The sequence below is a fragment of the Rutidosis leptorrhynchoides genome, chromosome 1, assembly GCF_046630445.1.
Source record: "Rutidosis leptorrhynchoides isolate AG116_Rl617_1_P2 chromosome 1, CSIRO_AGI_Rlap_v1, whole genome shotgun sequence".
NCBI lineage: Eukaryota > Viridiplantae > Streptophyta > Magnoliopsida > Asterales > Asteraceae > Rutidosis > Rutidosis leptorrhynchoides.
This window is the reverse complement of record NC_092333.1, coordinates 195,507,825-195,526,820: the sequence shown is the minus strand read 5'-3', so window position 1 is coordinate 195,526,820 and position 18,996 is coordinate 195,507,825.

Sequence of the window (18,996 nt, the reverse complement as noted above, 5' to 3'; positions counted from 1 at the left end):
CCTACATATCAACACCTACGAGTGTTTGGTTGCTTGTGTTATCCCCTAATTCCTTCAACACAACGCAACGCAACAAACTCCAACCTCGGTCTCTTCCATGCGTTTTTCTTGGCTATCCCTCCAACCACCGTGGCTACAAATGTTATGATCTCTCATCCAACAAATTAATTATTTCTCGTCATGTTATATTTAATGAAACAAACTTTCCTTTTGCTTCCATACACAAACCTCAAAACGACACATACAAATTCATGCACTCCTCTTTCAATCCTATATTCTATTAAACCCAATAATCCAGCCCAACTTCACCTCCCTCGTCTAGCCCAATAACACCACAACCACATTAAAACTCTCCTTCTGGGTCGACATTCTCTTCTGGCCAATTTACTGTTTCGGTACCCATAAGTAATTCCACGAATTCATCACTTTCAAATAATAATATTTCACCACCTACTAATAACAATGCTTCACCTCCTTCTGTTACCAATTCTTCTCTACCTACTAGTAACAATTCACCACCTTCTATTCATGACTCAACTAATGGTAATCTCTCCACACATAACTCTCCTACTAACTCCTCTTCCTCATCACCTAGTCTCGATACTCCTCAACCTCGTTGAACAATGACAACTCGTGCTATTTCTGGTATTTTCAAACCGAAGGCCCCCTTTAATCTCTTGCCACCTCGTCTATCTCTCCTATCCCTAAAAATCCCAAAATGGCCCTTATCGATGAAAATTGGAAACATGCTATGAATGATGAATATAAGGCTTTGATTGATAATAAGACTTGGACTCTTGTCCCACAAGAACCTAATATGCAAGTAATACGGTCTATGTGGATTTTTCGTCACAAATTTAATTCTAATGGTAAGTTTGAAAGGTACAAAGCCCGACTCGTTGGTGATGGGCGCTCACAAAAGTTAGGAATCGATTGTCATGAGACGTTTAGTCCGGTTGTAAAACCGGCTACCATCCGAACCGTACTTAGTTTAGCTACTACTAAATCATGGCCAATTCACCAATTGGATGTGAAAAACGCATTTCTCCATGGTACTCTCAATGAAACTGTGTACATGCATCAACCGTATGGTTTTAAGGATCCTCAGCATCCTGATTATGTTTGTCTTTTGAAACGATCGCTATATGGTTTGAAACAGGCTCCTCGAGCATGGTACCAATGATTTACTGAATTTGCGGCCCGGATTGGATTTAAACAGAGTAAATGTGATCACTCATTGTTTACTTTCCACCATGACTCAAACATTGCCTATCTTCTCTTGTATGTAAACGACATTGTTCTTACTACATCAAATGATAAGCTTCGACGATCCCTCATAGACTTGTTTGCAAAAGAGTTCGCTATGAAAGATCTTGGTCCTCTAAATTCTTTTTTGGGCATCGCTGTAACTCGCAATCGTCATGGTTTATTTCTCAGTCAAAAGCACTATGCTATGGAAATTATCGAACGTGCAGGTCTTACATCATGTAATCCCGTAGCCACACCAGTCGATACTCAAGGCAAACTTGGCACGTGTGATGACAAACCGGTTATCAATCCAACCAAGTTTTGATCTCTCGCAGGTGCCCTCCAATATTTAACTTTCACAAGGCCAGACATCACATATGCGGTTCAACAAGTATGCATACATATGCATGACCCTCGGGAAACTCACATGCACGCAATAAAGCGTATTGTGCGTTACTTACAGGGCACCATGGATCTTGGTCTACATATTTCAAAGTCTTCCTCTCATAATCTTGTTGCATTCACTGATGCTGATTGGGCTGGGTGTCCAAAGACCCGAAGATCCACCTCCGGTTACTGTGTATTCTTAGGCGATAACCTTCTCTCTTGGTCATCCAAACGACAAGCTACTATTTCCTGATCTAGTGCTGAAGCCGAATACCGAGGTATGGCAAATGTAGTGGCAGAGTCATGCTGGTTACATAATCTTTTACTAGAGTTGCAGTGTCCCGTCTCCAAAGCTACTCTAGTATTTTGTGACAATATAAGTGCCATTTATCTTTCCGAAAATCCTGTTCAACATCAACGCACCAAACATATAGAGCTCGACATTCACTTCGTGAGAGAAAAAGTGGCCAAAGGACAAGTACGTGTTCTACATGTTCCTTGATAATGCTAAAAATGAACATATATTTCATAGCATTATCCCTCAAGAAAGAAAAGCTTTTAGTTGCAATTGTTCTATTTACAAGTGATATTCGTTTAAATAATAAAAGATGAAGACAAAAGACAGATTCGACGATTTAAAAACGCAAACGACCAAAACGCTAAAAAGTACAAAGTACAATTCAAGTGGTTCAATTTATTGATAAGAAACGTCTAAAAGTTACAAGAGTACGAGCCGCAAAACGCAATGTACAAGATATTAAATAGTACGCAAGGACGTTCGAAAATCCAGAACCGGGACATGAACCAACTATCAACGCGCGATGTAACGGAGCTAAAATGACAAGTCAACTATGCACATGAATATAATATAATATATAAATAATTCTTAAAAGTATATATATATATATATATATATATATATATATATATATATTATTATATATTAAAAACCATCGACAAACTAGCAAACAAGAGGATGTGGTCTGATCCAGCTGGCCATGCGATCGCATGGCATGGATACACAAAATCCATGCGGTCGTATGGCACACTGTAGCGTGTCAGGTCCTATAAATTTCGCGAGTTCTGGCCGAATTTAGTACATCTTTTTTTATCTACTCTCTATCTCAATATATATATATATATATATATATATATATATATATATATATATATATATATATATATATATATATATATATATATATATATATATATATATATATATATATATATATATATATATATATATATATATTTATAATTTTAATTTTAATTTTAATTTTAAGTTAATAATAATAAGGTTATAGTGGCGAATGTTGTAAGTGTGTAAGTCAAAATTCTGTCCGTGTAATGCTACGCGATTAATACTCATTGTAAGTTATGTTCAACCTTTTTAAATTAATGTGTCGTAGCTAAGTTATTATTATGCTTATTTAAATCGAAGTAATCATGATGTTGGGCTAAATATTAAAGACGGGGTTATTGGGCTTTGTACTATAATTGGGATTTGGACAAAAGACCGACACTTGTGGAATTTGGACTATGGACTATTAATGGGCTTTATATTTGTTTAACTTAATGATAATTCGTTAATTTAATATAGAGATTTACAATTTGACGTATCTATAAATAACTACATACACTCAATCGGACACGATGGGCGGGATATTTATAAATACTAATAATCGTTCATTTAACCGAACACGGGAATGGATTAATAGTCAATGGACTCATTAAAACAGGGGTGGATTACATACAAGGAAACTTGGTGTAATTGTTAATAAATTATTAAAACCTTGGGTTACACGCAGTTGATATCCTGGTGTAATTATTAAACAAAGTATTAAGACCTTGTTACAGTTTAAGTCCCCAATTAGTTGGAATATTTGACTTCGGATATAAGGATAATTTGACGAGGACACTCGCACTTTATATTTATGACTGATGGACTGTTATGGACAAAAACCAGATGGACATATCGAATAATCCAGGACAAAGGACAATTAACCCATGATAATAAATTAAAATCAACACGTTAAACATCATGATTACGGAAGTTTAAATAAACATAATTCCTTTATTTTATATCTTATCGCACTTTTAATTATCGTACTTTTTAATTATCGCAATTTTATTTACTGTCATTTTATTTATTGCAATTTTATTTATCGTCATTTACTTTACGCTTTAAATTAAGTTATATTAATTTTTAATATTTTACATTAGATTTTAATTGCGACTTAAGTTTTTAAAATCGACAAACCAATCACTAAACGGTAAAAACCCCATTTTTATAATAATAATACTACTTATATATATATATATATATATATATATATATATATATATATATATATATATATATATATTTTTTTTTTTTACAATTATAGGTTAAAATAATTATAACATTAAACTTGTTTACTGTATCCCTGTGGAACGAACCGGACTTACTAAAAACTACACTACTGTACGATTAGGTATACTGCCTATAGTGTTGTAGCAAGATTTAGATATATCCACTCTATAAATAAATAAATAAATAACTTGTGTAAAATTGTATCATATTTAATAGTATTTCGCAACAAAAAATATAACTATTTTATATACGCTGCTGCACACATCAAGTATTTTTGGCGCCACTGCCGGGGAACTCTTAAACGCCGAAGCGAAATGCTATTAAAATTTTTTTTATTAAGTTTTAATTTCTTTTTGTAAAAATTCGTTTTAAAAATACAAAAATATAAAAAGAAAAAAAATATATATATATTTTTAAGAGTTTGTTTAAAATATATAAAATTATAAAGTATTTTTATTTTAATTTTTAAATATAATTTTTATTTAATTTATATAAATATTTTATTTAAATTAAAAACAGAAATCAAAGTAAAACATAAAAAAATATATATATAAAAAAACGTTGAGTCTGCAATTTTTAAGCCTGCATCAATTCTGAATCTGCAGGCCATGCGATCGCATGGCTGCAGTGCTTTGATCTCATGCGACCGCATGAGTGAAACTGACAGGCCAACATCGGACTACATTTATTACGGATTAGGGTTGTAATTTTTATTATTAATTCTTTAGGGTTAGGTTTTAATTATTATTATTATTAATTAATTAAGATTAGTTTTTAATTAAATAATAGATAGTTTAAGTTTTAATTAAACTTGTATTTTAAGTTCTAATTAGTTATAAAATTAGTACTTTTATAAAATAATAATATAAAAATAATATTTTTATAAAAAATTGTATTTTTATAACTTTAGTTTTATTTTTATATTTTTGTATCTTTTTATTAGTTTCATTCGTAATTTGTATTTTTCATTCGTAACTAGTTTTAAGATATAGTTTTTGCCGTAGTTTACTTTTATTTCTAGAATTTTAAGACTTTGCCGTAAAATCCCTTAAGTGCTTTTTCTTTAGACTAAGATTTAGGTGCTCTAGAATTTTACGACGTCGCTTATCGCTTAAATATTTTTTAGATTTTAGTACCCTTTTAAGTTATTGCCGTTTTGGATATGGAATTCTTTTTAAGCTTTAATACCTTTAGACGCAACTTTTAATATTTAGTTTTTAGACTTATGAGTTTCGACGCTTTTCTTTCTTATTTTTATTTTTCATCCTTTTATTTTTCGACCTCTTATTTTTCGACGCACTCTTTTTCTTTCTTATTTCTCGACGCTCTAGTTTTTAGGACATAGAATATTCTATTTCTTCTCTAAAATTTCAAAACGAAAAATTATTTTAAGCGGTTAAATTGATAGACATCCTAAATTTTCTGATTCGTAGTAATAGTTGGATTTGTTAGTGGCGAGTTGTGGGCTTCCGATTTAAAGGGTCCTGACTACCTGCTGCATCTATTGGCTATTCGAAACGTGGGCAAAATCATAAAAGTCTATTAATTTGATAACTTATATAATTTTTATCTTTTATAACTAATAGGTTATTCAGTGAATGCACCGAGTAAAACGTTCACCACCTTTCATACGTTCACCATCTGTAACTTGATCAAGACATCTAGCCAATATTGTCACTGTTGATTTTTCTTTAGAATCGTCATCTAGTCGACCAAGTACTCCAATTCAAATTTCCGATAATCCAATTGAGAATCCGACCTCACAATTGAGAATCCGGAGGATATTCAGGGACAATTCAGAGATCCTGAACCACTAATCATTCCTCCTGAACCACAAATTACTTATCCAGGGATTGTCGAGGAAGAAACCATTAAGTCAGAATCCTCTAGTGATTCAGATTCAACAAATTCAATCATGAAAAATCTGGAATCTCTAAGTATGGAAGAACGAATAAGAGCTAAACGCACTGGCCAAGGTCATGCAATTACTCAACCAGACATTAATGCGCCAAATTATGAAATCAAAGGAAAATCCTACACATGGTAACTAATCAATGCCAATTTAGTGGTGCGCCGAAGGAAGATCCAAATGAACATCTTCGTACCTTTAATAGGATCTGCACTCTATTTAAAATCCGAGAAGTGGAGGATGAACAGATATATCTCATGTTATTTCCCTGGGCTTTAAAGGGAGAAGCCAAAGATTGGTTAGAATCGTTACCTGAAGGGGCGATTGATACATGGGATGTTTTAGTTGAAAATTTTCTTAAACAATTCTTTCCGGCATCTAAAGCCGTAAGACTTCAAGGAGAAATTGTTACGTTCACACAAAAGCTAAATGAAACTCTATATGAGAGGTGGACAAGATTTGGAAAGTTGTTGAGAGGATGTCCACAACATGGTTTAGACACTTATCAAATAGTACAAATATTCTACCAAGGATGCGACATCACTACACGAAAAGACATCGATATAGCAGCTGGTGGTTCCATTATGAAGAAAACCGCAGCTGAAACTTACAAAATTATTGATAACACTGCTTCCCACTCACATGAGTGGCATCAAGAAAAAGATATCTTTAGATCATCTAAAGCAGCTAGAGCCGATTCTAGCCATGACTTTGATTCTATTTCCGCAAAGATAAATGCTTTCGAAAGACGAATGGAAAAGATGACTAAAGATATTCACGCAATACGAATTAGTTGTGAACAGTGTGGAGAACCACATTTGACAAAAGATTGTCTCAGTATTGAACAAACAATAGAACAAAGAGAGAATGTTTCATACATGAACCAAAGGCCTGGAAATAATTATCAGAGTAACTATCAACCGCCAAGACCAAATTACAATCAAAACCATAATTATAACCGAAATGTTCCATATAACAACCAACAAGGTCCTAGCAATCAACAAGTATCTAACAATACTTACAACCAGCAAAGACCTATTTTTCAAAATAAACCTCCACAAACCGATGATAAAAAGCCAAATTTAGAAGATATGATGTCGAAGCTAGTTGAATCTCAAACGCAGTTTTTCACATCTCAGAAATAAACTAATGAACAAAATGCTCAAGCATTTAGAAATCAACAAGCTTCTATTCAAAATCTGGAACAAGAAGTAAGTAACCTAGCAAGGTTGATAGGTGAAAGAAAATCGGGGAGTCTACCTAGCGATACAAATGCTAACCCCCGAAATGAAACAGCTAAAGCCATTACCACAAGAAGTGGTATCACACTTAAACCACCTGAAATACCTGTAATTTCTAATGACTCTATTCCTACTCCGCAGGCACCACAACCTGAACAAGAGAAGGAATCAGAACCAGTAGTTGAAAAGGTTAATGAAGATAGCACGGTTAAGGCAAAACCTTATGTTAAACCATACTAACCACCACTTCCTTTTCCGAGTAAAATGAGAAAAGAAAGACTTGAAGCCGAGCAATCCAAATTCTTGGATATGTTTAAACAAATAAATGTAAATCTTCCTTTCATTGATGTGGTTTCAGGAATGCCAAGATATGCTAAATTCTTAAAAGATCTAATCACAAATAGAAAGAAAATGGAAGAACTTTCGGCTGTTACTATGAATGCTAATTGTTCTGCAGTGCTGTTGAATAAGCAACAAGAAAAACTTTCAGATCCAGGAAGTTTCACAATTCCATGTTTTCTGGGTAGTCTTAGTTCAATAGAAGCATTGTCAGACTTAGGTGCTAGTATAAATTTAATGCCGTATTCACTATACGCTAAACTAGACCTCAGAGAATTAAAACCAACACGAATAAGCATACAACTTGCCGATCGATCAGTAAAATATCCTAGGGGAATAATGGAGAACATGCTAGTTAATGTTGGTACTTTAGTATTTCCAGTAGATTTTGTTATTCTGGACATGGAAGAAGATTCTCGAGTTCCTCTCATATTAGGAAGACCATTCTTAAACACGGCTAAAGCAATAATAGACGTGTTTGGTAAGAAACTGACCCTAAGAATAGAGGACGAGAGTGTTACCTTTTCTTTTGATAGAGCCATGCAACAACCGCAATCTGCAGATGATACATGTTATTATATTCAAACTATATATTCACATACAGAATTGTTAGAAGAATTTCCAGAATTACAAGGAACAGGAGAATGTTCTTTAGGAGAAGGAACTGAACCAATTGATGAAGCTGAAATGTTAGCTACACTCAGGGCTAATGATTACGAACCAACCATAGAAGAAATTCAAATGCTAAAAGAGGAAGACAGATATCGATACAAATCATCGATAGAAGAACCACCGACATTAGAGTTAAATCCACTTCCAAACCATTTGGAATACGCTTATTTACATGGTGAATCTGAATTACCTTTAATAATATCGTCTTCTCTTACAGAAAATGAAAAATCTCAACTCATTTCTGTGCTAAAAGCTCATAAACCAGCTATTGCATGGAAGATTCATGACATTAAAGGCATAAGTCCTTCGTATTGCACACATAAAATCCTTATGGAAGAAGGTCATAAAAGCTATGTGCAACGCCAACGAAGACTAAATCCTAATATGCAAGATGTTGTTAAGAAAAAAATTATTAAACTGCTAGATGTAGGTTTAATTTATCCAATCTCTGATAGTCCATGGGTAAGCCCAGTTCAATGCGTACCTAAGAAGGGTGGCATGACTGTCATCACAAATGAAAAAAATGAGCTTATTCCTACTAGGAATGTAACAGGATGGCGTGTTTGTATTGATTATAGAAAATTAAATGACGCCACCAGAAAAGATCACTTTCCCTTACCTTTCATTGATCAAATGTTGGAAAGGTTAGCTGAAAATAGTTACAATTGTTTTCTTGATGGTTTTTCCGAATATTTTCAAATTCCAATAGCACCCGAGGACCAAGAGAAAATCACGTTCACGTGCCCTTATGGTACTTTTGCATACAAACGCATGTCCTTTGGACTTTGCAACGCCCCTGCATCCTTTCAAAGGTGCATGATGGCGATTTTTCACGACATGATAGAAGAATGCATGAAAGTTTTCATGGATGACATTTCAGTTTTCGGTGATACTTTTGAAACATGTCTAGTTAATCTTGAACGAATGCTTATTAGATGCGAACAATCAAATCTAGTACTTAATTGGGAGAAATGCCATAATATGGTTAAAGAAGGCATCGTTCTTGGTCATAAAATTTCAAAGGAAGGAATTGAAGTGGATAGAACTAAAGTAGATGTAATTGCTAAACTTCCACATCCCTCCAATGTTAGAGGAGTTAGGAGTTTTCTAGGGCATGCCGGTTTTTACCGACGTTTCATAAAAGATTTTTCTAAAATTGCCATTCCTATGAATAAACTCCTAGAAAAGGATGCTCCATTCATCTTTTCAGATGAATGCATCAAATCTTTTAATATTCTTAAAGAAAAACTCACTAATGCGCCGATCATGATAGCTCCAAATTGGAATCTACCATTTGAACTTATGTGCGATGCAAGTGATTTTGCAATGTGATCCGTTTTAGGACAAAGGATTGAAAAACAATTTCAACCCATCTATTATGCTAGTAAGACGTTACAAGGAGTACAAACGAATTACACAACTACTGAAAAAGAACTCTTTGCTATTGTCTTTGCTTTTGACAAATTTCGTTCATATCTCGTTCTAGCTAAAATGGTGGTCTATACCGACCATTCTGCTCTTAGATACTTATTTTCGAAACAAGATGCTAAACCACGATTAATCCGTTGGATTTTACTCTTACAAGAGTTCGATATTGAAATCCGAGACAAAAAGGGAGCAAAAAATCTCGCAGCTGATCATCTTTCCCGTCTTGAAAATCCTGAATTAGAAGTTCTAAATGAATCGGCCATACAAGATAACTTTCCTGATGAGTATCTATTGAAGATAGATTATAATGAAATTTCATGGTTTGCAGACTATGCAAACTACTTAGTATGTAGATTCCTTGAAAAATGGTTGTCGTACCAAAAACGAAAGAAATTCTTTAGTGATATAAAACACTATTTTTGGACTGATCCACATTTGTTTAAAAGTTGTCCCGATGGAATAATACGTCGATATGTATTCGAAGATGAAGCTAGTCAAATCTTAAACCATTGTCACACAGGACCAACATGAGGGCATTATGGGCCTCAACTCACAGCAAGAAAAGTCTATGACGCTGGATTCTATTGGCCTACAATTTTCAAAGACGCACACCTTCTCTGTAAAAGCTGTGATGCTTGTCAAAGGGCTGGAAAAATAAGTCAACGTGATGAAATGCCACAAAATGTCATTCAAGTATGTGAAGTATTTGACGTTTGGGGTATTGACTTTATGGGTCCATTTCCAAAAACTCATAATAATCTCTACATTCTCGTTGCCATTGATTATGTATCTAAATGGGCTGAAGCACATGCTCTCCCAACTAACGATGCACGAGTTGTAGTTAACTTCTTAAAACGTCTTTTTGAAAGGTTCGGAACACCGAAAGCTTTAATAAGTGATCGAGGTACTCATTTTTATAATAATCAACTTGAGAAAGTTCTTAAAAGATATGGAGTAACTCATAAAATCTCAACCGCTTATCATCCACAAACAAGTGGACAAGTTGAAAATACCAACCGACTTTAAAACGTATTCTATAGAAAACCGTAGGATCAAATCCGAAGGAATGGTCTATGAAATTGGAGGATGCACTCTGGGCTTTTAGAACAGCCTACAAAACTCCAATTGGAGCCACACCTTTTAAACTCGTTTACGGAAAAGTATGTCACCTTCCAGTAGAAATTGAGCATAAAGCATTTTAGGCTTTGAAGACATGTAATCTTGATTTACATGAAGCTGGACGTCCTCGGTTAAGTCAATTAAACGAACTAGAAGAATTAAGACATGAAGCATATGAAAATTCGTTAATCTATAAAGAAAGAACGAAGAAATGGCATGATAAAAGAATCAGAAGTTCAAAAGAATTTAAAGAAGGAGACAGAGTTCTTCTTTTCAATTCAAGATTCAAGATATTTCCTGGAAAATTGAAATCAAGATGGTTTGGACCATTCATAGTCAAAAGAGTTTTTCCGTACGGAACAGTAGAATTAATAAATTCAAATGGGGTTGAATTTAAAGTTAATGGTCACAGAGTTAAACATTACATAGGTAATCCAATGGAAGTTGAAGATGAAGTTAATCACAATTTTGACACCACAGCTAACTAAGGGTGCGTTTGTTTGCCTCTTAATGGAATGGTTCAGTGCTAAATGCTGAACCATTCAGTATTCAGTGCGTTTGTTTCTGACCTCTGAATGACATATGGTGCTGAATGGTTCAGAATTCAGTGCTAAACTATTCAGAGATGAAACACATTATTAACCATTAAAAGCCTATTTTTTTTGTAATTTTCTCCTCAAATGCTATCCTGAACACTTAACTAACAAGTATATTGAATATTTTATTCATATTACACTTTGATAAGGTAATTTATTCAGTTTATATCATTCATTCTAAATAATTATCAAACAGCTTATTTTCATTCAGAACAAATTTTATTCAGAGGCTTTAAATCATTCAGATTCTAAACCATTCAACGCTAAATCATTCAGCTTTATCAAACGCACCCTAAGTGTGGGAAGATTCGAATCTTTTTAGGGTAATATGTATTTCTGTTAGAGTTAGATATTCTGTTTTCGTGTAGTTCTCGAGAATGGAATCCGAATGGTCTTTCCCTAGCAGACCCTAAAGAACTAGTCTTCTCCCTCCATTCTGAATTTTTATTTTTTTAGGTTTTACGAGATGAAGAATTCCTTTGATCTGAACCATGGTCTACTACTACACGCTATGATTACTAAATGTAATAATAACATCTTCCCGAGTGGACTGGTATCATTCATAAGAGGCAAAAAGGACGAAGTAAGGAAAGAACTCAGGAAGGATCATCATAAGATACATTTTGGTAAAGGAAAATCAAAATCCGCAACAAAAAGAAGAGCACGACACCTTGAAAGATGTCATAAATGCGGAAAATGGTCACACGAAGGTAAATGTTCGAACAATCAAACATATTCAAATACCGAATTTGTTACTCTATGCAGAGAAGGACCGTTCATATGTTTAGAAGAAAAGTTATTGAAGAATCGAGGTTACGCTTATGTAGCTATGGAAAACCAAATCACACGACTCTCATATGAGTCGGCTAAAGCAGGTCTCTGAGAATTCTTTCTCACAGGTAAGTATGTATAGTTTTTATTCGTTTTTATTAATTGCTTTTAACCTTTTGATAATAAACGCTGAATCTTTCGCTATAAAGTATTAAATTGATATTCAATAAAATTAGGTATGCGAAACTGAAATTATTGATATTATACAAAAATTTATTACATCACTGCGAAATTTACCGTTTATTCTTAAGGTATAAATATCTTTAATCAATCAATCCAAAATATTTCAGAAATTCGTCAGGAGTAAAACTAGGTAATTTAGCCGAAATTACTTTACCCAAAAGAGGGGCGTATATTTTTGATAATATTTGATTGATTAAGGTGGGATAAAAGACCAACAAGATTTTTAATTTTAATTTTTACCTTGTTTTTATATTAATATTAAAATTAATATAGTAAATTTTTAAAATCAATATATTTAAGTTATTTAAATATTTTAAAAATTAATATTTTTAATATAAGTTTGTAAAATTAATGTATAAAAATATTAATGATATTTATATGAATTTTTAATTTTGATGTATTTTAAAATTAAGTTTGGTGTGAATTTAAAAACAAAATTTACTTTATTTCATTAAGTTAAAAATATGATTTCTAAAAATTCGTCGTGAGTTAAAGACTAGGTCATTGAACCGAAATTGCTTTACCCAAGGGAGGGACGAGAAATTTTATTAACATTATTTTTAATCTTATTGATTTAAAGTATGTCAAAAACATTTAAAAAAAAAAACCAAAAATCTTTGCTTTTAAAACAATCGCTTTAAAATGACAAATTTTAAAATTTTGTCGAGGGACGAACTAGGACAACGATCCGAAACGCCCTCATTCTAAAAGAAAACAAAATTTTAAAATTAATTAATTGTTTCATAAGTAAATGATTTTATTAAAAAAAAAAGAGATCAGGCCCCATGCGATTGCATGGGGTTTCCTCATTAAATTCATGCGGTCGAATGACCACAAAAAAACTGGACAGAAACAAAAGAGCAGCGAGCTGTTCTGTCTTCAAAAATACACACACACATACATACGAAAACTCTCCCAAACACCCTCAAAAATTCGCCATTTTTCACCAAGTTTCACCAAATTTCTCACAATAATCCGCTACAATCATGCCTTTTCTTAGATGGGGAAGCAAGAAGGTAAATATTTCACCCCTAAAACTCTTTAAATTTGAATTTTAGTGTTCTTGAGCTAATTTTTACCTAATTTGATTTTGTTAATTTATAGTGTAAGTAGAGTTAAATTGTTAGTATATTATGCATGTATAACTTAGATTGATGCTATTTAACATGATTTGAAGCCAAAAACTTCAAAATTTTTAGAAATCTAGGGTTTGTGTTCTTGAGCAATTTCGGGCTTTTTGATATAAACAGGTTATGGCCGATTTTTGTCATGAATTATTGCTAAATTAAGTAGTGTAACATGTTTAGGTAGCTAAATGATCCAAACATTGATCCTAAACATGATTTTTGAGAATTAAAGTGGACTTTTTAAGTCTAAAATTCATGAACTTGATTAATTTGATATAAATGCCATTTGAAACTTGTTCAATTGCTAGTAATGATTATTTTGACATGTAATTGAGTAGAATGCTTATGAACTTTGTAAACATTTTCATACATGCTTATTTGAAAAAGTGTAGAATTGATAAAAATATGAAAATGAGCATGAGTTTAATATGGATTAAACATGTTATTGTAATTGTTTCAAGTTGTTATTTTGCTAACACTAATGCATATTTGGATGCACAAATTTTGTGTTTAATGTGTTTTGTAGAAATATACCGAATCTGGCGGTGCATCATCATCCAGACAACCTGAAAACGAACCACAGCCAGAAATGAAAAATGAACCAGAACCTGAACCAGAGCAACAACAGGAACAACAACAACCTGATCAACACGTACCATACTATGAACCAGACCCACAATTTTTTATTGCCTACGTAGTATTTCCCGCTCATCATATAGTAGAACACCCAACAATTCATGAAGAACAGTTGCATCTCAATTTAAGGAATGATAGAAGTTGGAGAGATTACCCGACGTACCAAAGTAACAAATTTAAGCTTTGGACCAAAAATGTAGAAGTACCGAGGGTAATCGATTGGGAACCTTTGGAAAGGGTCTACCTAGCTAACCCAGTTAGGCAGTATCTAATCCAAAGGTGTGGCAGCTCTTCTTTTCCCGATTAGGAACGTTTATTTACCACTCGTAGGCCTGTATATAAGGAGTGGTGTGTTGAGCTTATGAGTTCTATAGCTTTTAATAAGGATGTAGATATGTTAGACGATAAGAGTTTTCTTAGATTTTTACTTGGCCGTAGGATGTACAGGATGTCCATGCTGGACATGGCCAGGGCTTTACAGATTTACACTCCTGCTGAATTACTACTACCTGATTGTACAAATTTGATTTATCATGGTGAAAGGGTAGATAGGAATTTTGACGCGAATGCCGTCTGGAGGCGTATGTCAAATTTTAATGTGTTTACGCGGAGTGGAAGACACTCCTATTTAGATATTAACAAAGCCAAACTTCGTATAATACATAGATTCTTAGCAAACTCGATTACACAAAGAGGTAACAATAAGGAGAAAATGACTCTACACGATTTATTTTACCTAAAGTGCATTCGAAACACTAGAAGCTTTGTTAATATCCCCTACTATGTTGGTTTTTATCTGTCCAAAATGGTGGAAGGAATACAGGAAGGGGGAATAATAGGAGGATGTATTTTTGTTACTCTCATTGGAGAGTATTTAGGTGTAGATAGGGATCAAGGGGGTCCAATGATGGTATGTAGGGAACAAGAAGAGACTTTAGGTTCGCAAGTCTATCAAGGTGCAAAGGTATTGACTAGGAGACGCAATCAGGCATTTGTATATTAGGGCCGTCATCCACAGGTAGAGAGAGGTTCGGATGAAGAGATGGAGGAAGCGGATGACATCAGGGATGTCATTAGGGATAGTTTTACTGATGTTTTCCAGCAAATAGATGAGGTAGAAATGACTAATGAGGAAAGGCATCATCGGTATGAGCAGTGGCAAGCCGCGAATGAGTATGAATATTCCAGGCAACGCCAGCATGATAGATGGCACTATCATCAGCATTAAATTATTAGCCATCTATCATATCAGGTACCAAATAACTACATCCCGACTCGACCTGCTTACTATCCACCGCATCAGCCCGATATGAGACCACCCTTTGACCTGTACGACCCCAATCAAGCATACCAAAATGCCTATCACCAACCCTGGAACCCAAACGATGATATGAACTGGAACCCCTATCCAAACCAATAGTGTTCCATTGGTGATGTCTTCTCTTTTATTATTTTTATTTATGCTAAACATTTAACATTTTGATACTTTAATGTAATGTTTAATATATTTTAATTATAATTTTGTGCTAATATTTCATTTTTGTAATTTAAAAGTGGGATATTAAGTCCCATTTCAAATTACCATGCATGTTTATATTTGTATTGTATGTATTTTATTTCATGTACACAACATGGTAAAACAACACATTTTCAAAGACTGACATTAAGTTCAGAAAAAGTAACTAATTTTGACGACAAGATGCAAAATAAATGTGAAATAACAACTGCAGGAATGAACAAATGATGTGCACCATTTATCATTCAACATAAACAATAATATGTTTGGAAACTTTGGTAAAATTTAATCATTTTTCTACGCTAATCACCCTCAATAATTTAAATTGTTACTGATTTCTTGCAAATGAGGGCATTGCAAGATCTTAAGTGTGGGAAGAGGTTAAATTCTTTCGAATTTTTAAAATTTTTTGACTTAAACACTTGGTTACCATTAAAAATACTAGTAACGCAGTAGTTGTAGTAACCCGAACTTTTCCATGTTTATATATATTAATTGAGATTGATATTTACATGATTAAATGTTTCCAACATGTTAAGCAATCAAACTTGTTAAGACTTGATTAATTAAAATAGGTTTCATATAGACAATTGACCACCCAAGTTGACCGGTGATTCACGAACGTTAAAACTTGTAAAAACTATATGACGACATATATATGGTTATATATATAGTTAAAATGATATTATGATAAGTAAACATATCATTAAGTATATTAACAATGAACTACATATGTAAAAACAAGACTACTAACTTAATGATTTTGAAACGAGACATATATGTAACGATTATCGTTGTAACGACATTTAATGTACATATATCATATTAAGAGATATTCGTACATCATAATATCATGATAATATAATAATTTAAAATCTCTTTTGATATTATAAACATTGGGTTAACAACATTTAACAAGATCGTTAACCTAAAGGTTTCAAAACAACATTTACATGTAACGACTAACGATGACTTAACGACTCAGTTAAAATGTATATACATGTAGTGTTTTAATATGTATTCATACACTTTTGAAAGACTTCAAGACACTTATCAAAATACTTCTACTTAACAAAAATGCTTACAATTACATCCTCGTTGAGTTTTATCAACAATTCTACTCGTATGCACCCGTATTCGTACTCGTACAATACACAACTTTTAGATGTATGTACTATTGGTATATACACTCCAATGATCAGCTCTTAGCAGCCCATGTGAGTCACCTAACACATGTGGGAACCATCATTTGGCAACTAGCATGAAATATCTCATAAAATTACAAAAATATGAGTAATCATTCATGACTTATTTACATGAAAACAAAATTACATATCCTTTATATCTAATCCATACACCAACGACCAAAAACACCTACAAACACTTTCATTCTTCAATTTTCTTCATCTAATTGATCTCTCTCAAGTTCTATCTTCAAGTTCTAAGTGTTCTTCATAAATTCCAAAAGTTCTAGTTTCATAAAATCAAGAATACTTTCAAGTTTGCTAGCTCACTTCCAATCTTGTAAGGTGATCATCCAACCTCAAGAAATTTTTGTTTCTTACAGTAGGTTATCATTCTAATACAAGGTAATAATCATATTCAAACTTTGGTTCAATTTCTATAACTATAACAATCTTATTTCAAGTGATGATCTTACTTGAACTTGTTTTCGTGTCATGATTTTGCTTTAAGAACTTCGAGCCATCCAAGGATCCATTGAAGCTAGATCCATTTTTGTCTTTTCCAGTAGGTTTATCCAAGGAACTTAAGGTAGTAATGATGTTCATAACATCATTCGATTCATACATATAAAGCTATCTTATTCGAAGGTTTAAACTTGTAATCACTAGAACATAGTTTAGTTAATTCTAAACTTGTTCGCAAACAAAAGTTAATCCTTCTAACTTGATTTTTAAAATCAACTAAACACATGTTCTATATCTATATGATATGCTAACTTAATGATTTAAAACGTGGAAACACGAAAAACACCGTAAAACCGGATTTACGCCGTCGTAGTAACACCGCGGGCTGTTTTGGGTTAGTTAATTAAAAACTATGATAAACTTTGATTTAAAAGTTGTTATTCTGAGAAAATGATTTTTATTATGAACATGAAACTATATCCAAAAATTATGGTTAAACTCAAAGTGGAAGTATGTTTTCTAAAATGGTCATCTAGACGTCGTTCTTTCGACTGAAATGACTACCTTTACAAAAACGACTTGTAACTTATTTTTCCGACTATAAACCTATACTTTTCTGTTTAGATTCATAAAATAGAGTTCAATATGAAACCATAGCAATTTGATTCACTCAAAACGGATTTAAAACGAAGAAGTTATGGGTAAAACAAGATTGGATAATTTTTCTCATTTTAGCTACGTGAAAATTGGTAACAAATCTATTCCAACCATAACTTAATCAACTTGTATTGTATATTATGTAATCTTGAGATACCATAGACACGTATACAATGTTTCGACCTATCATGTCGACACATCTATATATATTTCAGAACAACCATAGACACTCTATATGTGAATGTTGGAGTTAGCTATACAGGGTTGAGGTTGATTCCAAAATATATATAGTTTGAGTTGTGATCAATATTGAGATACGTATACACTGGGTCGTGGATTGATTCAAGATAATATTTATCGATTTATTTCTGTACATCTAACTGTGGACAACTAGTTGTAGGTTACTAACGAGGACAGCTGACTTAATAAACTTAAAACATCAAAATATATTAAAAGTATTGTAAATATATTTTGAACATACTTTGATATATATGTATATATTGTTATAGGTTCGTGAATCAACCAGTGGCCAAGTCTTACTTCCCGATGAAGTAAAAATCTGTGAAAGTGAGTTATAGTCCCACTTTTAAAATCTAATATTTTTGGGATGAGAATACATGCAGGTTTTATAAATGATTTACAAAATAGACACAAGTACGTAAAACTACATTCTATGATTGAATTATCGAAATCGAATATGCCCCTTTTTATTAAGTCTGGTAATCTAAGAATTAGGGAACAGACATCCTAATTGACGCGAATCCTAAAGATAGATCTATTGGGCCTAACAAACCCCATCCAAAGTACCGGATGCTTTAGTACTTCGAAATTTATATCATATCCGAAGGGTGTCCCGGAATGATGGGGATATTCTTATATATGCATCTTGTTAATGTCGGTTACCAGGTGTTCACCATATGAATGATTTTTATCTCTATGTATGGGATGTGTATTGAAATATGAAATCTTGTGGTCTATTATTATGATTTGATATATATAGGTTAAACCTATAACTCACCAACATTTTTGTTGACGTTTTAAGCATGTTTATTCTCAGGTGATTATTAAGAGCTTCCGCTGTCACATACTTAAATAAGGACGA